The sequence below is a fragment of the Brachionichthys hirsutus genome, chromosome 6, assembly GCF_040956055.1.
Source record: "Brachionichthys hirsutus isolate HB-005 chromosome 6, CSIRO-AGI_Bhir_v1, whole genome shotgun sequence".
NCBI classification, from domain to species: Eukaryota; Metazoa; Chordata; class Actinopteri; order Lophiiformes; family Brachionichthyidae; genus Brachionichthys; species Brachionichthys hirsutus.
In genome coordinates, this window is record NC_090902.1 from 14,510,408 (window position 1) to 14,534,511 (window position 24,104).

A 24,104-nucleotide genomic window follows, 5' to 3' on the forward strand; every position below is an offset into this window, starting at 1 on the left:
TCATCACTAACAATTTGGCAGTGAGGTATGGCTTGAACAGAGACTAAATAGGGTACAGGCTGATTGGAGACATGTTGCAGGCGATGACAGGAGCACAAGTGATGGGAATGTACTGATTGCAGGACGAGGATCTGAGAAGACAGGAGAGGTTGATGCATGGAAAAAAACCACAGGCCTCAAGCTGTGACAATCATGCCCCCTTCAGAAGTTTGATGGTTCAACCCCCAGCCAATTCAGTCTACATGCTAATGAATCTTTGAGCAACAGGTTGGATACATATTTGCCCTTAATTCTACTATCTCCACATCTTGGTATTCAGTATTTTTCAGGACTGTGTTTACCAACCTAGTTTGGCGCAAAACAATTAGTCAAAATACGCATTTATTCGAGGCTCTGACAACACAACTCACAAAATAGTCAAATTAAGTAAACACATATCGACACAAAAACAAGCTCATCTAATGGTACCACTGGTGTAATGGAGCAGAGAAGTTGCTATCTGCTCCTGTTTTAATAAACTTGTCTTTCTCCACACAGATACATGAAATACCACTGCATATAAACCTTCTATTGCCATCGCTGTCTAAAGTAATGAGACATCCTCACCTCTCTATTCTTCACGTTCCCACAGAGTTGGCATGCTTGCATTTTTAAATTGTTTTTTAATTGCTTCGTTTTGCACAAATGTGCAACTGTCGCAAGGTCCACTAAGATGGATTTATTAGGCAGATTTCTAGTCTTGTATTAATTATGCCACACAAATGAGAATAATTATTAGGAAAACCTAGAAATCATGTGCATGAAAATTCAGACTTTCAGTATTTTGCTTAACGTCAACTTCAAAGGAAGTAAAATTATATTGTTTTCTGCAATTATTAGACTCATAAATTGAAATGTATTATATTTTGACTGTGTATTAATGGGGAAACGACAATATTAAATAAAAAGGGCACTGTGGAGAAGGACATTATGAAATAAAAATTGACTTTGTAAAAAAAAGTTTATGTATAAAATCTTAGGAAATTTATAAAAAGTCATTATTTTAAAAGGTATGGAATTGTTAAAATCATCATTATGAAATATTTAATTATAATAAAATAATAATTAGATATTAAAGTGATACAAATATATTTCATAATAATATTACCTTATTTTACAATTTAATGGCCATATTATATATTTGTCTGTCATTTTTCACAATGGTATTTATTTCAAAATGAATTATTTCTTTAATTTTGAATCTTTTGGGCTTCCAAACGTTGACCAGGTGGCATGTGCGAGAATAAGCCTGTTTATGAAAAATATGAGAGACACACGAAGCTCTGGTTAGCTGCTTCACCACAGGATTTATTCTGTCTAATAATAATACAATATCATCAAATAAAACAATTAAGTTTAAATGCATATAACCGATTATTCTTAGTACAAATTAACAAAACATTACAGCCTGCTCCTTTACTGCAAGATGGTGCAGATACAATATATCTCTCGTTCACGTGCATTCACACACGTGCGCGGGTGCCCTCTTCCACTGTCCTCGTGCTACAATAGCATTATCTTGGCTTGACAGAACAATAATAGGACAATTTACAAACTCACGTTGCTGTGAACACTCAGATTAGTCAGTTAATATTTACGATGCAAACTCAATGGCTGCGCTAGCTTATTACATTAGTGTAGCATCCAGTCGATTTAAAAAGGCCAGAACTGGTGGTTGAATAGTTTATTTTGACCTTCCCTCCATTAAATAAAAAATAACAACAAACAATAAAGTTAACCATCATTTAACCGTTACCATTCATAACTCAAACATTGAAACACAATCCTTACCATAAAATACGATTTAACCATAAACATTTAAATATCTAAAATACAACTATTCCTGTTGTTCTCTCTCGTTCCATCTAACGTCTTTCCTCTCTCCCTCGCGCACTACCGTTCTTAGCATCCGGTTACAAGGTTAAGAAAATAAAAGCACAAACTTCCGAAACAGTTAACAAAACAAAAGCACAAACTCAAAATACAATTACTTATTTATCTAAACAATATTAACCTTACATAACTGCCGTTACAATTAGCATGTTGTTAAATGTTACACTCAATCGCACAATACCACAAAAACTAACACTCTTGCTTTGATACAAACTCAAATCACATAAATATTAACAACATATTTAGCCTTTGTACTGTATTTTGCCTGTGCTTAAAATAGGAATATTAACCCACATGTTTATGAAAAACATGAGACACACGAAGCTCTGGTTAGCTGCTTCACCACAGGTCACAATGAGTTGTATCTCATGTTTTTCATAAACAGCCTTATTCTCACACATGCCACCTGGTCAACGTTAGGCCACGGGGGCAACGTTTGGGGGCTCATTCGGATTTTCTGACGTCTTTGCCTTCATGATCGAGTTTGGGATCTGGGATTTCATTCTGGATTAAAAACAATTATTAGACACTCTCTTAAACTATACTCAACTCCTTACACATACGCTTCAGAAAGCTCGTTGTGATGCCAGAGTGGATCCATCCAGTCATCACACTGTCAAATAATGGAGGCGTTCCTTTGTGTTAGTGAATGTTTGATATCAGATTTTATTTCTTCACGTCATGTCAGGGATTACATTCTCAAACAAGTTGAAAATCAAAGTTTTATTTCCAAGAGTAGATCAGAAGAGTTAGAGAGTCTTGCTCTATTCTTATTATATTTTTAAAATTGTCACCAGACCACAGCGGTGAGCCTCTGGTGACTGAAGAGAATGTTTGTCTGTTCAGAAAAGTATTCTGTAAATAGATGTGATAGAAACAAAAATATAAAAGATTCTGTGAGATTAAAAACAAGCATGGAAGTATAGAGCGGATAGCCTCACTCATTAAACATTCTCTGTTGAGACTTGAATAAAAAAAAAGACAGACAAGATTCATATCAAATATCAAAGTACTTTCTCTATGTGCAGTGAATTTGGCTCATTATTCTCAGAATAATCAGTGGCAAGGACAAAAACAAAAAAAAACAGTCAGAGGTAAGTGGTTTCCAAGCTGGTTTATTGTCCCCGGTCCCCCCGAAGGACTTCTCTGTATATAGACAACCTTCTGAAGAGAAAACAGCTGCTCCGTGGTGTGCTGCAGAGACATACAGTTGGAAATTGGATAAATAATTGTGACTCATAAATTAAAGATGACAAAGAACAAAAGCTGTGTACTGCCATGAGAGTTTCTAGAGCAGCACTAAAACAGCAAGTGGTGAATAAATTCAAGTTATGTCATCACTGATAATTAATGGTCTCAGTTCCTCTGAAAACACTTCAAGAGGAAGATTTGCATCAGTACCTGACTTTTTACAATCCTGCCACCCAGGGGTGGAACTGTTTGACTCCTGCCCTCAAAACATGCTCCTCTTTGGCCTCATTCAAAACGGCCCTAAAAATACACCTTTCAGGGGGGCAGAAAGGGAGATAGTCATCACGACTCTCTCCGGATCAACCCCCCCCCCCCCCCCCCTTTTTTAGTTGCATTACAATGTTTGGGGGAAACAAAAACCTCCCATGAGACTGGATTTCAGTCTCATGCCTCTGACCCCATGGGTCAGTAGATGTCCTCTTTAAACCCAACAGGTTTCAAAGTTCCTTTCTTCCCTTTCCACACTGATTTTCACTGAGGACATGGGCAAGACTTCCCCAATAATAACATGATTAAGGGGCAAAGTGCTCCAATGGAACACCCAGATATGATGATGTTCAGACGGACGCAGTCAACAGAAACACACACGTAGTTGCTTCATATGCTACAACTACACCAGCACACTCGGCCCAGTCAGCAGAGCTCTATGCGGGTGTCAGATGGCAGAAGGTAAGACAGTGAACATCTGCAAAAGGTCAAGGTTGGGCACACTGGTTTTTTGGTGGTGGGAGAAGCTGGAGAACCGGCAGAGAGCCCAGGCAGACACGGGGAGAACATGCAAACTCCTCACAGAAAGGCTGCAAGTCAGATTCGAACCTGTGACCTTCTTGCTGTGTGCCACATTTTAATTGTTTATCAAGTACAATTATGGATATAACAATTGTCTGTAGAGCTCTGATCCTAGAACCGCCCCTGTACAGCACACACCAGGCATCCTCTGTGAATGTATGAAAAGGCCATGAGAAAATGATCAATTTTGTCATTAATACCTTGTTTATCAAATAACTTTTGTTTTACTTGCATACCCTGCACATTGGATTATGTTCTGAAATTCACTCAGCTGTCTCCTTCTCATCAATCATCGTTTCAGGAAAGTTCCATTGATTTCTGCTGCTGCCCTCTATTGTTCTTCAATATGAAGCCTCTACCAGGGTGTAGAAATGGCCTTAGAAAATTGCTTTGTACACCTCACTAATCGAAAGAGAGAGGGGTGTACCAGCCAGTGGGGAGTAAAGAAATAGAAGAATGAAGTAAAGCATAAGTACAAGTACATGCATAAGTAAAGCTTTACAGACACATCAAGAGATAAAGGAGCACAGTGTCTGCTCTTTAGCGTGACCTCACCCTTCCCTCAGGGCTCTTAAACCTTAGATAAGGAAACAGCTTCCTCCTCCCTGGAAGGGCCATCGGGATGCTCTGAAGCTGTAACCACTGGGTCAGCTTTAAATTGGAGGGCAGGGAAGCAGGGCCATAATTAGTTTTGAAGGTCTTTGACCCTGTTGTATCTCTCCAGACTAGACAGCTGGAAAAAGTTAAAAACAACAAAACAAAACAACGAATTTAAAACATTTAGTGAACTTGAGGTCATGTTTTATCCACATTGTTACATTTGTCACTTTTACAGGATGTGGTTAGCCACATTAACCCTTCAGGTTCCCCTCCTCACAGGGTTTTTTTTTTTTACTAGCATAGGGCAGTTGGTTCTTGCCATCATTAATAGCAATAGCACTGGTTCAGTTGAAGTATAAAGGAGCCATGAGCTTCATATTGTGTTGTCCTTTCATCAATGCAGCATTTTTCCAAAACTCAGCGACTCCCTCCACGACTATAACGAGTGCTGCTGCTTCTGGTAATAGTTTCATGTGGGAAAGCGCATCCCGCTTCTAATTTAAAAATATGAAGGGAGAAAAAAGAGGGTTAGCCCCGAGTTCAGTCAGTTATTTTCTCAATAATACATCAAGGTTCAAAGTGATGCAGTAACATGCTTCAGTGGATGGTGTAACCTTGGGTCTGAGATAAGTTATGGATGAACTGACTCAAGCAGAAAATATGTTACAAAGAATCTTCAATGTAATTGAATTTTAACTATATTCTAATGGTTTGATGGCGTCATATTTAGCAGTAATTTGCCTTGATATCACCCATGGCTTGTAAGCTGAGAACGGGTTTGAGGCAGGGGCGGGCTGGCCAACGGGAGGTTCGGGAGTTTTCCCGAACGGCCGGTAAGTTTTTAATTTATTTTTTACCCAAACGCAGCCGTGGTTAACTGCAGCGGCCACAGCCGGTAGCAAGCACAGATTTAATTGTATGTTAAGGGAGGGGCGAGATGCTCCTCCCACTTTGAGAAGATTGTTCGCCTTTGAAAAAATAAAGAAGAAAGAAAATCTGCCACCAACAGTTTAACCTCTAGATTATCTATTCCACAAGGTTTTATCTTTACTTACTTGCAATATTTTTTTCACACCATCCTCAGTTACAATGTCACATTTAAATGCACACCCTTTCATTTTCATTATACTCTCTGTCAACAATTCATATGAAATGTTTTTAGCCTGTCCCAACACAATGGCTTGTCTAATTTTTTGTATTTTGTTGTTAAAAAACTTCTAGTTTGCTATTTTTTGGTTTAGTAAGACAAATACCATCAACCTCTAAAGATGTTGTGTTTCATTTTATTTTTCTTCCCAGTAATTCATTCAGTGTACTTTGCATTATCCATTCAAGCATCTTTAATTTTATTTTGATAATACAATTGTTTGTTTTTTACATCAATTAATTGAATTGCTTGCACTTCAGCTTGATTTATTTGCCTGATATAGTATTTAAGCACTTGATCTAGCCATGAGTTGGATCCGCTGGCAGGCTAGGAGGCCGGATAGACCTGTCTGGCAGAGCCCTCTGTCAGTGCGGTCTTCAACTCCCACCTCCGGGAGAACTTCACCCAGATCCCGGAGGAGGCCGGGGACATTGAGTCAAAGTGAACCATGCTCTCCACCTCCATTTTCAAAGACACTGCTTGGAGCTCTGGTCGCAGGGTATCTAGTGCCTGCCGAGGCGGAAACCCCAGAACCCGGTGGTGGTCTGGAAGTAAGGGATGCCGTCAAACTGAAAAAGGAGTCTAATCAAGTCTTGTTGAACTGTGGGACTCCGGATGCCAGCAATACATGAGTACCGCGGCCCAAGTGGTTATGGAGGTAAAAACCCAGGCCTGGGATGATTTTTGGTCATGACCGAAAGGACAAGATCACAGATACAAGTGGTCGAAATGAGTGTCCTCCGCAGGGTGGCTGGGGGGACCCTTAAAGACATGGTGAGGAGCTCAGAGTAGAGCCGCTGCTCCTTCACATCGAGAGGAATCAGTTGAGGTGCCTGGGGCATCTATTTCAGACGGTCCCTAGATGCCTCTTTGCGGAGGTGTGCCGTGCATGGCCCACTGCGAGGAGGCCCCAGGGAAGGCCTAGGACACCCTGGAGAGACTATGTCTCTCGGCTGGCCTGGAAAGAGGTGGCTGGGGGAGAGGGTCTGGAAGTCCCTGCTGAGAGTGTTGCCTCCGCTACTCGGCCGTGGAAGATGGATGGATGGATTAACTTGAATCAAAATTTTTAGTTTTTCTGCTGATCAAAACAGATGCTAAATGAATAGGAGAAAATGAAGTTTCACTCTGTGAAACTAAATCTGTTCACAACGTAATTCGGGTGATGCCTTTAAAGCAGCATTTCATTTACATATATATTAAACCTGATATCCAGTTTGAATCATCACAAAGAAGCATCTGCATAAAAGCAGAAAACATAAAACAATGTTTCCGTCTAGACTGGTTATTTTCATCTGACAGGTTGGATTGTGCTGCTGCTGTTCCTGCATATTGGAAACATGGTTGACATTTACAAGAAAAGTGATTTTTTCTGCAGAGGGAGCTGAGCTGTTAGTGACTTCCAGCCGACTTCATATTTGTCAGAGTTTCTAGACAACTAACGAAATGACTAAGGCTTTGATACTGGATGGACTGACTCAGTGGATGAAGTTGTATTTGAGGGTGACCTCAAAGAAATCCCAGTTGGACCACAGTATAATGAGCCACAGATCATTTCTGCTTCAGGGCGCTTTCACACGACCACTTTCAGGAGGCCAGAAATTGATATCAATCCCTCTTCCCCCCCCCCCCCCCTTACCTTTCCCCCATTCCCCCTTTTTTCTCCACCTATGTTGTACATATTATGTGTCTTTTAATTTATTGTTATTTTGCATCAACGGAGTCATTTATTTGTATTTTTATTTGTATTGTTACATGTTGATGAATTATGACCGCAATGGCTTTTTTGAAATGCTCCTCTTCGACAGGGTGTTTGACTGTACTTGTAGTACATACTACTGTTTGACTGTACTTGTACTGCCGTGACAATCTCTCTAATATATATTTCATCATCATCACTGTTTGGTCCCTTTTAAACGGACCAGAGTTCCTTTCCTCGGATAATCCGCTCCGTTTGGGCTGGTGCGAAAGTACATCAATAGTTTGATCCTTTTACCAGAAGAAAAATATCCACTGAACTTTTGGCTTTCAGAACAGATTACATAAAACAGATCTTCATTAAACACATACCTTTAATAAAACTGTTAATTTCCACCAAAATAAACAACAATATGGTTGAAATACGAAGTAACTGTAACGTTCCATATTGTTTGGAGGAGAAAGTTTGCAATACGTTTTTTTTAAGTGCAAGAAAACAGCTATGTGTTAAATCAAGATCTATTTTATGCAATATGTTCCTTCTGTGCTGCAAAAATTGCACGCACAGAGGAGGGGGGGATTAATCGGATCTGATCATTTTTTCTTCTATTCCTCCTGTTGACCACAGCAAATTTCTATTAACCTTTGCTGGAAGCATCCTAACAACACACACACACACACACAAACAAATGAAGTTGATATGAACACATTTGCAGTTTGTTGCGTCATTCAATGTCATGTTCATAAAAACGTGAAACCAAGAGTCTCAGGAGGAGGCGAGCAGGTCCAAGTGTGGCAGCATAGATTGGTTAAAGACTTGATGCACTTTGGCTGTGTGATCAAGTGTGATGAGGCCCAAATGGAGGGGCACACAGGGAAGAAAATGAGAAGGAGGATGATGCTGAGGGTGATGGTAGAGAGGGGAAGGGATGGACAGAATGCAAGATGAGCAGGGAGGGAAGAAGAGACAGCAAATGTGTTTCCATCCATCCATTATGTGCCTTTTATATTCCCTTAATTATTTGACACTTGAGACATGTTTTGAACTTTGATAACGAAATGCATTGTTTTAAATCATCAGTTAACTCATTCCACAGTTTCACTCCAAGAACAGAAACACACCTTAATATCACGTTGGTTCTTGCTTAACACATTCAAACACAAATATACCTCTCAGATTATAACGGGTTTCCCTTAATTTGAAAAAGTCATTTATACACTTTGGGATATTGTTATTTTTTTACTCTATACATAATCTCTAATATTTTTATTTTCACAATATCATCTAATTTTAATGTTTTATTTTGCATAAATAAATTATTGGTTGGTTTAGGATATCCTACTTTATTGATTATTTTAATAGCCTTTTTTTGTAATTTTCCTAATGAACCCATAGACGTTTTACCTGCCGTCCCCCATATTTCTGCACAATATGACAGGTAGGGTGCAACCAAAGAACAATATATCATGAACAAAGCTTTTTTGTTTAATACGTCTCTTGTTGTGTGAAGTATGGCGATAGATTTTGACACCTTGCGTTTAATATATTCAACATGTGTTTTCCAACTGAGTTTACTCTCTATTATTACACCTAAGAATTTAGTTTCATACACTCTTTCAATTTCCACTCCATTTAAATATAATTTTACATTGTCAAAATTTCTATTTCCTGAGAAAATCATGAATTTAGTTTTGTTTTCATTTAATGATAACTTATTATGGTCAAACCACTTTTTAATCAAAAAAAAATATTTTTCCACTACTTGCAATAATGCAACCAAATCTTTTCCAGAACAGATTTTTTTTTATCATCCGCAAACATAACTTTCAGCAGGGTCGATACCAAAAAAATATCATTTAGATAAAGGGTAAATAGTTTTGGTCCCACGACTGAGCCTTGGGGTACTCCGCAAACTACTGTCTCGAGTTGAGAATCAACATTATTAACTGTTACATATTGAAGTCTGTTATTTAAATAACTCTGTAGCCATTGATTTGTTTTACCACGAAGATCATAATCACTTTTTTTTAAAACAGATAATCATGATTGATTGTATCAAATGCCTTGCTCAGGTCAACAAACACGCCCACTGTATTTAATTTTTGGTCAACGGCTTTTGCAACATTTTCTACACATTCCATTACTGCCAATGAAGTTGAGCGATTTCTCCTAAACCCATGTTGATGGTCGTTTAATATATTGTACTTATCAATGAATGCATCAAGTCTAATTTCGAACACTTTTTCCAATATTTTTGAGAACTGAGGTACAAGTGAGATAGGTCTGTAGTTGGACACTAATTGTTTATTGCCACTTTTGTATACTGGTATTACTTTAGCTATTTTAATTTGCTCAGGAACAATACCACTCAGAAATGATTTGTTGCAAATATAAGTTAGTGGTTCAACAATAGAGTGAATGACTTCCTTGATGAGACTCATGTCTATTCCATGACAATCTGCTGACATTTTGTTTTTAAATTTATAAACTACCTGTAACACATCGCTTTCACATACTCCATGCAAAAACATTGTATTACTATTATTGGTTATATGTAACTTAATATTATTGGTTTTTGGTAATTGTTTAGCTAAGTTGGGACCCACATCAACAAAGCATTTATTAACAGCATTGGCAATATCCTTTTTGTTGTCAGTATTTGTTGGAAAATGTCTCTTTTTTATTTTCTATTAATTTGTTTATCACCATCCATGTACCCTTTTGTATTTTTGCCATAGCAGATCATAATGTGCCTTTTTTTGCTTCCGTAATATTACTGTTAATTGATTTTTAGAATCTTTGTATCATTTTTCTTTTTCCATTGTTGGAAATGCAGGAAAGACAATAAACTGGAATGAGTGAAGAAGAGTAGAAGATAACAGGAAAGTGTTGGGATCTGTGAAGGAGAAGAAAAGGTTGAGGAAAAGAATGAAGAAAAGTTGAAAAGTGATTCAAGGATAGAAAAATGAAAAGGCAAATATAGAGAAAAGGTAACGGGCTGGCGCCAAGGGAGGCCAATAAAGAGAGGAAAAGAAAAGAGCAGGCAACAAGACAAAGATAATATGCAATATTTAAATACAAATCTGACGGAGGACGGCAGAAAGAACCGCGTGAGAAAAGGAAGTGAACAGTGGAAGGAAAAGAGGGTAAGGAAAGAAAGAGATCAAACAAACGTATTAACAGATTTGAGAGACAACTGAAAGTAGGGAGAGTTTTCATCACAGGACCCTTGAGAAATGAGATTAAAGATATCTGCTTACTGGCTGCTCATTCAATCTGCTGCTGCCACCTTGGCTTTGTCTGAATTAGTGATGTGTCGGTCGCGAACGATCCGGTTCTCAGAAACTCAGGAACCAGAAAAAAAATGCATGTTAAAGTCTAACGTGATTGGTTGACAACGAGCGGGGGGGAGGGGAGGGTTTACGCACATGTAGCACACCGAGCGGAGAAAGGAAAGGGAGAGAGAGAGAGAACTTTGCAGAAACTACTCGCGAGAAGGAAAGAAAAAAGGAGTGATAGAAAACTGAGTCAAATCTGGACACATTTTAATGTGGTTGATGGCACAAAGGCTGAGTGCAGACTTTGTAAAATAAAAATCTCATACCTAGCAGGCTCTACAAATAATTTACACAGGCACATGCGGACTCTTCATCATTAGAGGAAAAAGACAAGCCATGGAACCTGTTAATGAAGGTGCCAGTATGTCCACTGCAAGTGTTGCTGCAGCATCACCCAGCAAACTACCTCGACCTGTAAGACAGACCTCTATGAGCCAGTTTTTGCAAAAGAGTATGACCCCAGCAAAACGGAACACTATTGACGAGGAACTGGCTAAAATGATTGCACGAGATTTTCAGCCCTTTTCGGTTGTGGAGGACAAAGGATTCAGAAGTTATTCTCATGCTCTGAATCCAGTATCTGCACTTCCAAACAGGAAAACACTGTCCCAAAGAATAATCCCATCCCTATATGACAGAGAACGTGTATCACTCCTAGAAAGGGTCTAAAATGCCACAGCTGTATGTTTAACAACAGACCGCTGGACATCCCGAACCATGTCGGTCACATGCCACTTTGTTGAAAATGATAAAATAGTGTCCTGTCTTCTAGATTGTTTTGAGTTCAGCGACAGACACACTTCAGAGCATGTCGAAAACAAAGTAGAGTTCTGTGTTAATGACAATGCAGCGAACATAACTGAAGCAATTAAAATCCTGAAATGGACCCACCACCCGTGTCTTGCACACACAATTAACTTGTTTGTAAAAGATGCTCTGAAGGTGATGAAGCCCACTGTGGACAAAGTAAAGGCGATAGTGGAATTCTTCCACAGGAGCACAACAGCTACAGAGAAACAGCGACAGATGGGCATGCCTGAGCTGAAACTGAAACAAGACTGTTACGAGGTGGAACTCCACCTTCCACATGCTAAAACGGATTGTGGCATCCAAGGATGTAATCATTTCCACCCTGGCTGTTATCAGTGCACCTGTTGATCCTCTGTGCCCAGAGGAGAAGAAATTATTTTGACATGAGCAATTTGACCAAATATACCAGAAGTATTAGTAGAAGAAGCCGCAGCGACTTCCGTTGTAAACGAAACAGGGCTCCGCCCTTTTCTGCTTGACACGTTAGCGTTATTTCGCTGTTACTTTGCATTAACTCTTCCAAATGGAGCTGCACTGCGTCCTCCAGATCGTACTTTGGTCCGCCATGTCTTTCGCTTGCTCTGCTTCAGCTCGCATCCGGGAATAACAGAAGCACGTATATCTGACGTCATAGACATGCGCAGTAAGGACGGTTTGTACCGAAACTTTGTTTTAAGTGTTTTCATGCACTCTGAGGAGATCGGCATAAACCACCTGTTGAGCTCGTAGCATTCTCTGCTTCATCTCCCATGGTGGAAATAAATGTCAACAAGTCGTTTCTTCATCCTAGAATTTCCACATATCTAACACCACCCCTCTCGGTTGGAATACAATCTTGATTGGAATGAACTTCATCTGGCCAGACTATTCTGAATTGGGTGTGTACATGAAGCATTTTTATTCCGTTCAAGCTTTTAATCCGATTAAATGTGTCCATGTAAACACAGCCATCGACTATCTCCAAGATATTACTTTTGTGCACCCCCTGGACGCGTCTGCCATCCCATCATTAATCAATACACAGTCCTTGGAAGTGTTTATCCACATTTTTATGGTCTTAAACTAGGCAATTACAGAGTCTTTCATTTGGCATGAACATATATGTTGATGATTCTAAACACACACTCTCTAAGTGGCCGTCTAGTTCACCCCACAATCATAATTTCCATTCTTGTGGTTGTGGAGTTTGCCCCCTTTCCAGGTCTCCGTACTGCAGCAGACATCATGTGGTGCCGATCTGTCTGATCTGCCTCAGGAAAATCTGTTGTGTGCCTGCCTATATTTCTGAGTCAGGGGTGTAAGCATAAAACAGATTTTAGCGCATGATTGGTAAAATTAGAAGTGTAACTCAACTTTAGATAGTTAATTATCTTTTTTCCTGTAAATAAAAAACACAGGACAGAATTCAGTCAAGTACACAGCTGCTTGTGCACCTCATTTGTTCCTTCAATTGGCTCGTTTGTAAATGTTTAGCTAAATCTGAACAAACACAATTTAATGCTACAAATGAGTCACATTGTTTCGCTTTCAGCTGTGATCTCTTTCAACACCAAATGGCTGTAGATATCCTCTTTCTGACCAGGGATTCATATATACTGAAAACATGCCTCTCTATACTTGCATGGACCCAAAGTGAAGCACCATCACTTTTGCCTGTACGGCTTCTTAACTGTGGCAGCTGTTAACTATACCCACATGAATCATTAGTTCCATCTCCTGACAGCATGCAAGCTTTTAGTCCACTGCTGAAACAATTTGGCTTCCGCTCCGTGTGCAGTAATAGTTCCAGACTGTTAAGCCTGATTGGCCCATTTATCACTTCCCCACATAATCCAATCAAAGAATGCTTACTGAAACGGTCGTAGAAAGGATATCGTTCCTCATCATCTCCGTTCGTTCATCGAGCCGTGTTTTCCTCACCACGGTGCCGAGAGCTGACCAACGTTAGGGTGATAAGGGAGTTATCGGACCTGTTATCGCCTGATAACACACCCAGCAGATGAGAGCGAGCCAACGTCAGCAGACTTGTCTGTTAAAGTCCTGCTAAGTGCCACGTTCTACAAGCCGAGGACTTCACCTGCATCGACACTTTAAGGCTTTCATGAAGGCACCTTGGTGTGCTGACTTTGAACGCTTCATGGATGGAAGCACAGGTTTTGTTTTTTTAATGGATGTGCCAAAATGCCAATAAGCCATAAACTACGGTACACAATTATTACTATAGGAAGCAGAGAAGTCCACCGGTTCAAGTCCGAGCCTGGACGAAATGAGGAATGTGAGCTGGGGACTGGAGAGGGGCCAGTTTTATCCTCAGACTACTGCCGAGGTGCCCTTGAGCAATGCACCGCTCCCAATTGCTCCAGGTGCGCCGATCATGGTGGTGCCTTCGCTCTATGCCCTCTCCGCATGCTCTGGGGCCCCTGCCCATATATAAACATGATGTGTGTGGTTGTTTCAAGGGGCCGTTGTACTAGGGTGAACATTTAATTTGGTTTTTTTGCAGTGTAAAAAGTGTAACAATGACAATAAAAACTAATCTTAATCTCAATCTAATCTTAGATTTTTAACAAGTTAGTCAATAGACAACGCATACCTTCATCAAGTTGTAATGTATCCTACATCTAAAAACAAACAATCAAAGAAGAAAGAAAAATGCAACTTCAAGTTCCTGAGAACTAAAAAAGAAACACGAGTGTGAGACATTTTCTAACCGCTTATTCCGCTATCGGGTCACGGGCCAAGCTGGAGCCAATCCCAGCAGTCAATGGGCGAGAGGCAGGGGACACCCTGGACAAGCCGCCAGTTCATCGCAAAAAAAAAATAAAAAAAAAAAAAAAAAATGGAGTGTGAGACAAATTGACAATGATGATCAACCCATCTGGCACCTCTTGAGTCTAATTGTTTGGGTATCAGTTATGAAGTTACTTCCTGTAACTGCTCCACGGAGCAGAGGATGTGTGTTTAAAAATAAGATGATCCTGTAAATGTTGTTGCCTGTTTATCCTCTGAAAAGTCTGCTGCTTGTGTTTCGTGCGTTCCATCGTGAAGTCCCGTTAGATTGTTAATTTTAGATATGTTAAACAACAAACTATGGCAGTAGCACAACATAAATAATAAATAAATAATAGTTTTCAGTTTTATGTATGTATCCATGCCCATGAAAATAGCAAATCTATTCACTAATAGTTATTGTGAATAAGAGAGAATGGTTACATTTTCAAAGATGATCAAATATTTAGGAGCCATCTGTTTGATGCTGAGGGTCTGGAATCCACATAAAAATGTACAGAAGTCAGCAAAAGACTAAAAGTTAAGAGTTGCGAAGAAAAGTTCAACTGAACATACAAACGCTGTATTCCCAGTGCTGTTAGCACAACGCCGACACAGGTCAAAAGGGTGAGACTAAAGCTTAGAAAGGCTGTCAGGTCCTGATGATTAAGAGGTGAATGGGCAACAATCCTCAGAGTCACCAAAGGTGCTCACTGTTACTGACCTTATTTAAGTGGAGTCAATCTTGTTCAACTCACAGCTAATTTGAAGCCCAGAGTCAGCAGTGCAAAGCCTTTCATCTGAAACTACTGAAGTATCCAGACAGTATTTGAAGCATCCTGGTGATACATTTAACAGTTCATTATTTTGCATCAGAATATTGCAAATTAATCTGCTTACGCTGTCGTATAACCATGGCAAATTTTACTTGCTAATATAGTTGTGCAAAAAAAATAAAGACATTTAAAATAATAATTCTATTTTAGTAAATGACGTGTATTTCTAATAGCATTATGTTCATGTTGATCAAACATTCCATTGGTATCCAGTGCATGACTGACAAACTGGCACTCGGCTGCTGGTCAAAGCTACGATATGATGATATGAAAGCCTGAAAATGCACCACCCTGGAAGCTCCAGCTCTTGTTCCATTGCCAAGCCGGCTGTGGCTCGGTTGGGTCGTCCCGTGAGCAGGTGGTTCAAATCCCAGCTCTGACTGTCCGCATGTCGAAGTGTCCTCGGGCAAGACACTGAACCCCAAATTGCTCCCAGTGGGTCTGGCAGCACCTTGCATGGCATCAGTCACCCACTGGAGTGTGAATGAGTGAATTTGAGGCCTCATGTAAAGCGCTTTGAGCGCTGGAACGGTGGAAAAAGCGCTTTATAAGTGCAGTCCATTTACCATTTACCATTATAATTAAATGGCTCGTCAAGGAAAACTTACGTCTTTTTTGAAAGCCAGCCCTTTCAGACACACCCACTGACTTTCCAATTAGTCAAGCTGTTGGTGCAAACAATGAAACAGTAAAAGACACTGACAACAACACATTTAAAGCCCACAGCGATTTTCTATCACAGAAACCACAACCCCAGATGATTTATCAGTAGCAGCACATATTGGTCTGGAAGCTGGAGAACACACAATATATTATTTCAAAATAAATATCTTATTTTTAATAATTACTTCCAATTCTGTTGATTTGAGCAAAACGTGCCAATGTGAGCAACCTCCCCTCTTCAGATGAATCTATTTGCAAATGCATCCAAGTATTTTGCTCCAAAAAGCATTAAGTGCCGAAAATGGCAGTGGTGGGAATCAAACCCACACGCCTTGAGAGACAGGAGCCTTAATTCAGCACCATGGACCACTCCTCCACACTACCGGGGTGTGATATGGTTGATGTGTTTGCATCCATTAAATCGATAGAATAAAACAATTGATTCAAAGCAGCAATGCCTGTTAAGGCTCTTTGCTTCCGTTGACTCTCTAGCAGCGTTGTTAGCATGGCTAGTAACCCAGGTTCCAGTCATTTCAACATTGGACACAGGATTATGGATTTATTTCGAGAGGAGACCGGCCGATATGCACCCTTTGCTGTGAAAGTGTGGAGTGTAGTGTCATTTTGACACTAAACGAAGGACTTTCAACGGAAACAAGCCCGCAAGGGCTTTTTTGAAATGCTCCTCTTAGACAGGATGTTTGACGTTATTTGTACTGTAATACATGCTACTGTGTGACTGTACTTGTACTCTAACATTCTATCTAATAAATATATTCATCATCATCATCACACAGATACAATTTTGTCCTCCTTTGCAATAAAGGTGCAAAACTCACACATTTTTTGGTGTCTTTGGTCTCAACCCTTGTTTTTCATGCCACAGGTTGTTAGAGTTTCCTAAACTCTCCCTGGTTCTTTATCCCATTCGTAGACCTGTGCGCAAGCAATGAAGAGAATGTCGGTAAAGCTTAGAAATTTATATAAACAACAATTCAGTTACAAGTTGGTGAGGAAAATCAGCGCCGAAGTTAGGCCATGTTCCTTGTGGGTGTCCCAGTGTCCGAACCAAGGGGTGTCTTCATGTCGCCTCCCAGTGTCCAAACCAAAGGAGTGTCTTCATGTCGCCTCCCTTTAACACATCCACTGAGGGTGGGGCTTTGCCCCAGCCAATCTGAAGTCCCTGTCGATCAGTCGATCTGTTATCTCTGATGAGACTTGATGTGATCAGTATAGTAATATCAAAGTAAATGTTGTGCAACCCTATTGTTCTGTCGGCATGCAATCATGTTGTGGAATTCCATCTAATATGGAAATTCCCTACAATGTTTACCAACAAGAATATAACAAAACAAACATCAGTCAACACTTTTTAAACTGTTTTTGAAAGGACTCACTTTTTTCTGATAATCAAACAACTACTCGTAACGGAGTCAGTGATGAGGCGTTGTGATTGTGATTATATTTTGATTAATGTCGACCTACTTCCAATGGTCAACCAGTCAGCCAGCATTAAGGAGTGCATTACAAGCTATGTGACATTACTAGCTAACTTTATTTTGTCATCATCAAGTTCTTAAGCCCATTGCAATGCTAATTATGTCCATATTTTATCATATCTTTTTCAAGAGGTCCCTTGACTATACTGCTATAAGCCACACAAAAGGCCTATAGAGCAGCTCTACTGTGTTGAAATAGATATGATATGCTTAAGTTTTAACTTATAGAAGACATTTTACAATTCTTTGGTGCTGTTGTACAAATACAACTTTTTAGCTCAACTCAAAAATATTGTATCTTCTCTCAATTTAATCCAGTGCAAACATGTCCAGGTTATTTTGGGATTTTTTTCATTTTGTATTGTCAATAAATATGCAATAGGGCAGTAACTACGCCACTTCACATTGACTTGGTTTCACTCTGAAATGGACAGATACTTCAGTCTGCCTTTGTTTTAGTTCAACAAAGTGTTCAAGCTGCTGCATGTTTCTACTGTGCTGACAAATGTATATTATGTGTATGACCTTCACATATGAGTTTGAGCCAAGCAATATGGGGAATGAGGGAGCTTTTTCATCCTAAGTCAGCAGTGAATTGAGATGGAAAAGAGAACAGGGGAGAGCTGAATATTGCCTCTAAAGCTTTGAGCATGAATCAAAAAGGCCCATGGAGACACGAAGAAAAGGCTGCAACAGCGGGATGAATGCGCACAGATGGTGAAAGTGTGTTGGACTGTGAAATGGGACAAAGGCAGTAAAAGGTCCTTGGAAAAAATATCAGGTTCTCTTTGCTTCTTTCCATATTTACCCTTTAATATTGGCTGTGCTCATTTGTCTAAACAAGTTATATAGATGGACAGATATGAGCAGGTCTGAGGTTGAATTCCCCTTCAGTGTGAGTGCCATTGAGCATATGCAATTATCATTTTTACGGCCAGCATCCAGATTGTTGAAGTAACAAATATACAGTATTTTTTATTTATTTATTGACAAAATGTGAGATGTAGGTGGATGTAGGCATTTTGCTACTTTCAAGCAGTTGAACTGTCAAGAATCTGGGGGTAATCTTTGATCAGGACCTGTCCTTTCATCTTCGCAATATTTCAAAAATCAGGCACCTATTACCCCAAAAAGATGCAGAAAATGTTGTCCATGCTTTCGTAACTTTCAAACTGGATTACTGCAATTACTTACTGTCTGGCTGCCCAAAAAGGTCTACTAAACATCTTCAGCTAATCCAGAACACAGCAGCTCGGGTTCTAACAGAAACCGGACTGAGAGAACACATTTCCCCTGTTCTGGCGTCTCTGCATTGGCTTCCTGTTAGAGAACGAATTTAATATAAAAGCCTTCTACTCACTTTTAAAGCCCTCAACAACCAGGCCCCTCCTTACCTTACAGAGCTGATCATTCCATATTACCCCACTAGAACCCTGTGGTCCCAAAATGCTGGCCTGCTGTTGGGTCCAAATATTTCCAAAAGCAGACTTGGGGGGCGGAGTTTCATTTATCAAGCATCTTCATTGTGGTATCAGCTCCCTGATTGGTTCGTGAAACAGACACCATCTCTATGTTCAAGAGTAGACTAAAGACTTTCCTTTTTAACAAAGCTTATAGTTAATCATTACAATAATCAATATGATGTCATAGGCCAGCACTGGTGGCAGAGCCTCCTATGACACACTGAGCTCCTCTATCTGGTTATTCATGTTATAAATATTTGTCAGTAATCTCTCTCTCCCCCTTAGTCTTGTGTTCTCTCTCCCTCTGTTTGTCCCTCTTTCTGTCTCTGTCTGCAGGTCCTTCTGTCCGTGGTGCTGCAGAACCTGGACCTGGAGTATGTTGAATCTCATATATCTGCATACTTCAACATAGAAACTTTGTTCCAAAATTCAGGACATTATTGTTGACCTTTAGTGTTCCTATATTTCTTATTTTCATTCTCTGCAACAAACCCCATTCATTTTGATAGAGCGGTTCCCAAATGTTCAAACTTTTCAATGATTCCCTAATCCCTCATACTCTCAACGAGAAATGGCATTCAATATTCCACATGCTCACACAATCCTCCAATTTTTAAATGTCATTCATGTAATTCATTACTGTAGTTGTGTGCTTTATTTTTCCCTGTTTGTCTCTCTTTGTGTCTCATTCTGCAGCCTTCTGTCCATGATGCTGCAGAACCTGGACATGTGGCTGCCAAATTAGATATCCTAATTGCTAGCATTAGCATTAGCACATAGCAGTCCGTCTGTGAAGATGAATATTTGAATAAACAATATATCAGGTGGCAGTAAACCTGGGTTTAAAAGGAAATGGGAACATATTCTGATTTAATTAATGTTACATCCAAAACGCATCTCTTTGAATTGTGCAAATGCATCACATTATACACTGTCAAACCTGCAGAAATGAGTTAGACATGAACATGCAATGTGGATGATCGACCATGCGCTTCAGGTTGTTTAAATTGGGCCTGTAATGATTCTGTCAGTTAAACCAGCAGGACATCCAGACTGCAAGATGGAAAAATATTCTGCCTCACTTGGTCATTTTCTCCCTGCGTTCCTCTTGCTACTTCAGGCCATTGCTCATGTTATCCTTTGCTGTACACTGTTTAGCTGCCTTAATATGATCCCTGCCATATTTGGATGCGTTCTTTATGTTCTTGGCTGCTTTGTGCTGCACTGTTGTCTGAGAAAATCAGAGCTTATCGTTAAAGCGCTTTATTGCAGTGACAAGAGAAGCCTAGGATACTGGCCTCCAAGCATTAAGCCATGATGCTGTCTCACTGGATTATTACCGAGAAAGTTTCAAAAGCCTTGTTCTAAACTTGTGAGATACAAACTGATCCAATAATAAGTCAGCGAGCCCCTACAAGACCCTGGAACAGACTAAGAGGGATGGTTAAGTAATCACAGATGAAGGGGGGAGAGTTCATTAGCCATGAAATCCATTTAACAAATATGTCCCGTTATAAAAACTCAGCTAGACGGGGAGAAGCAGAACCAATAGATTAAATGTGTAATCTTTTGAAGGACTCATAGCAGTGTTAAGCTATGAGTGTTATTCATGTGGAATCAGATTCATTCAGTTGAACAGGTTTCCGACCATGAATTCAGCCGGGGCACAAACGAGTGTCGTGTTGCATTTCGCTGGGATAAATCTGTGTAGCCAAGCAAAGAGTGAATAAATCTTTGCTTGGCTTTATTAAAATTAAAGTATTTGGGACATGGTTGAGTCTAAAACAACCATGTTGTCCTGTTGATCTTTCTGACGTTCATTTTAGAAACCACGTAAAACAAAGATAAGTAAGGTTCTAGTTCACATATGTCAAAGCCCAGGCCCGCGAGAAGGTTTTCTCCGGCCCCTGGGATGATATTGATTTATTATTAGAACCGGCCCGCAGCCCGCAGATCTTTTACACGCACCAATACTACATTTCCCACAATGCAACGGTGACGCACCGAGCAGTCGGCCGGTTTATTTCAATATTTATTAGTGCATCAGTCGTTAGCATAACAGTAAAGTTAGCTTTCAGATACACATCAAATGGCAGAACTGAAGGTGGACACTGAGAACCGGGGGTTTCAAGGTGGGGGTCGGAGTCCATGTTCATGGAGGAAGCTGGAGAACCTGTGTGTCTTCTGTGAGGAGGAAGTGAGGCGGTACTGAAAGAGTATAATCTGAGACATTATGGAACGAAACACGGACAAAAACAAGAATATGGACACGGAACAAAGGCTACAGAAGGTTGAGGAATTAAAACGAGGCCTCAAATCTCAACAGGCTCTGTTCAGAAAAGCCAAATCACAAAGCAGGCTGTCGTTAAGGCCAGTTTTATCTTGGCACAAGAGATCGCTAAATCAGCCCGGCCATTTACAGACGGGGATTTCATCAAAGACTGAATGCTTAAAGTTTGTGATGAAGTTTGCCCAGAAAAAAGTAACTCTTTATAACGTGAGCCTGAGCAGAAACACCGTTCAGAGCGAATAGACCATCAATCTAAAGGAGAAGCTTGTGAAAAGGGGAAAATATTTTATTGCATATTCCTCGGCTGTGGATGAGAGCACCAACATTTCTGACATTGCCCAGTTGACAATTTTCATACACGGAGTGGACTCCTGCCTAAGCGTGACAGAGGAGCTTCCACCAATGGTGATTTTTAAGCGGCTGACATTGCCAAAGCAAATTGTGATGAAAGTCAAAAAGAAAGGTTGGATGACGGAGAGCCTAATGAAGGAGCGGCTCAGAGAGTGCTACTCAAAGCGACCAGCGCGCTCATGGGCAGTCCATGAGGGCGCATGTGACAGATTCAGTGGAAGCTGCCATCAAAGAGCACAAACCCGACTCCAGCTGTGGGGGGTGCTACCAAATATTTACAGCCGCTGGACATCAGTGTAAAGCGGGCATTTACAGTGGCACTACGCAAAGAGTGGGAGGCTTCAATGACACACGGTGAGAAATCATTTACCAAAACGGGCCGCATCCGAAGAGCACCTTTAACTCAAGTGGGCCAGTGGATCCTAAATGCATGGAGCCGTGCCAGAACGTCAGCCATCACTAACGGGTTCCGAAAGGCTGGACTGCTGCGCGATGAAGACGACGTGCACTCACGGGATACCGAAAACGAGGAGAGTGCAGTGAGTGACGTGATCCTGAGGCCGTTTAAATCGGACACCGAATTAGAGGACTTTGATGGTTTTAGTGCGAAGTATGTGGTATATGTTAAAGGTTATTTGGAGATACTGGAATACTGTTCATGCACTGTTGACTAATATAACGCAGTTGATAAATGTTTGCTATATTTCAGGGGAGCCTTGTTCCAGCTACCGTTAGAAAAAAGCATGCGCAATATGTATTGTAGCGAGCGACCGGCCCTCACGATCGCTACATTATGTATGTAATATATTTGTTTATGTAACTAAGCAGATTAAATAAAAGTTAAAAAACCCTCACATGTAATATCTTTCTGTGTAAATGTTACGGCCCCCGCCGCTGCCCCGGCCCCCCAGTGACTGTGAGTGGGACTGTGTGAGATTTAGTGAATGTGTGAAGCCTGAGGTTTGCCTGTGGGACTGTGTGGACTGTTAGTCTGTGTATGTTGATGTGCATGGTGGAAGCAGTAGCGGTGTGGACACCATTTCCTTTGAACCGATATTCCTTTTGATAAGGCCCAACCAAACAGTGTTGAACGCTCGCCTCGCAGCTCAGACCCCTGGCAGAGTGTCAGGGACAATCCGCAAAGGACGTCCGCCATCCTGGAGATTCCCTCTGCGCTTCACTGCTGACATTACCATGGCGATGTCTCTGGGGGCATGGTCGATATAAAATACTTTGTTTTCTATGCATTCATAAACATAACACACACGCATACAGGGAATTGAAAATATTTGCTCCGCACTACAGCAGTAGTATGTAGTATTATAAGCAATTAGCTTGGTGCTAACATAATATGGAAAATACGACTGACGGGCTACCACATTAACAGCAGTCGTGCTGTTAACTTTTAAACACACAGATAAAATGCTACTTACAAATTCATATCCCTTCTAGTACAGCAAAAACGAGAGTAAGCCTGAAGGGACAAACAGTGCAGCAGCGTAACCAATCCCCAACACTCGGAAAGGGATAGCACAGTAACGGCCAGACTACAACTACTACTACTGTAGTAGTAGTAGTAGTCTGGTCCGGCTCAGGACCAGACAAACCATCACTGGTCGGCTGTTTCATAGTTTATTTGATGATTTAATTTGCTTGCTTTACAGTTTAACCTTATTTACAGTCATTATGGACAAGGACTGACACACACACACACACACACACACGCACACGCACACGCCCCTCCCTCAATGGTTCTTCCGTCCTGTCCGATTTCATCCTCTGGTCTGTCCTGCTCCCCCTCCCTCCATGGTGCCAGCTTCCCAGGACTGGCCTGGATCCTTATCACCTTGAAGACAATCCCTGCATGTTCCCAGTGCAGCATTGTCATTCCAATATATGTGTGTTTGTGTACTAAATGTGCTTGTAACTGCTTTCTGTAGTGCGCATGCGCAGGAATTTCCCTTTGGGATTAATAAAGTATTCTGAATCTGAATTAGCTCTGCATGCATTAAACATCTGTGTTCTTCTACCACTCATTCGTGCTGATGAGGAGTACACATTACCGTAGCAGATGGCCTGATACTTGGGCTGTGAATACACTTAAGGAGCAATGATTGTGTCTCCCTAGCTCAGTCCCTCTCTCTTTCCTCCCATCCTGCCTTATGCAATTTACATCCATTCAGAGGATGTTGCTGAGGTGAAAGAAAAGTTTTAGCATCTTTATTTTCTGCAATGAGGCACAATGTTGTTATGGTTACACAACATTCTAATTCAGTTAGAGACATGAAGGTTGTTGAGATCTCTCAGTACTGTCAAGAAACTGCTGCTACTACCACTACTACAACTGTACTTCCGGCTTGTCCCTTGAGGGGACGCCACAGCAAATCAACTTTCTCCACTTCACCCTGTCCTTTGCATCGTCCTCCCCAACACCAGCCAGTCTCATGTCCTCCCTCACTACGTATCTTCTCCTCTTTCTAACCTGGTCACTCCCAAGGAGAACCTCAGCATCTTCATCTCCTCCACTTCTAGCTCCGCCTCCTGTCTTTTCCTCAGAGCCACTGTCTCTAAGCCGTCCATCATGTCTGTCCTCACCACTGTCTCTAAGCCGTCCATCATGGCTGTCCTCACCACTGTCTCTAAGCCGTCCATCATGTCTGTCCTCACCAC

At 40.8% G+C, this 24,104-nt stretch overlaps 1 pseudogene; it reads left to right on the top strand.

The window, feature by feature from the left end:
* Positions 1-20,882: 20,882 nt before the first annotated feature.
* LOC137894663 (general transcription factor II-I repeat domain-containing protein 2-like) overlaps positions 20,883-24,104 on the top strand; it is a 120,114-nt pseudogene continuing 116,892 nt past the window's right edge.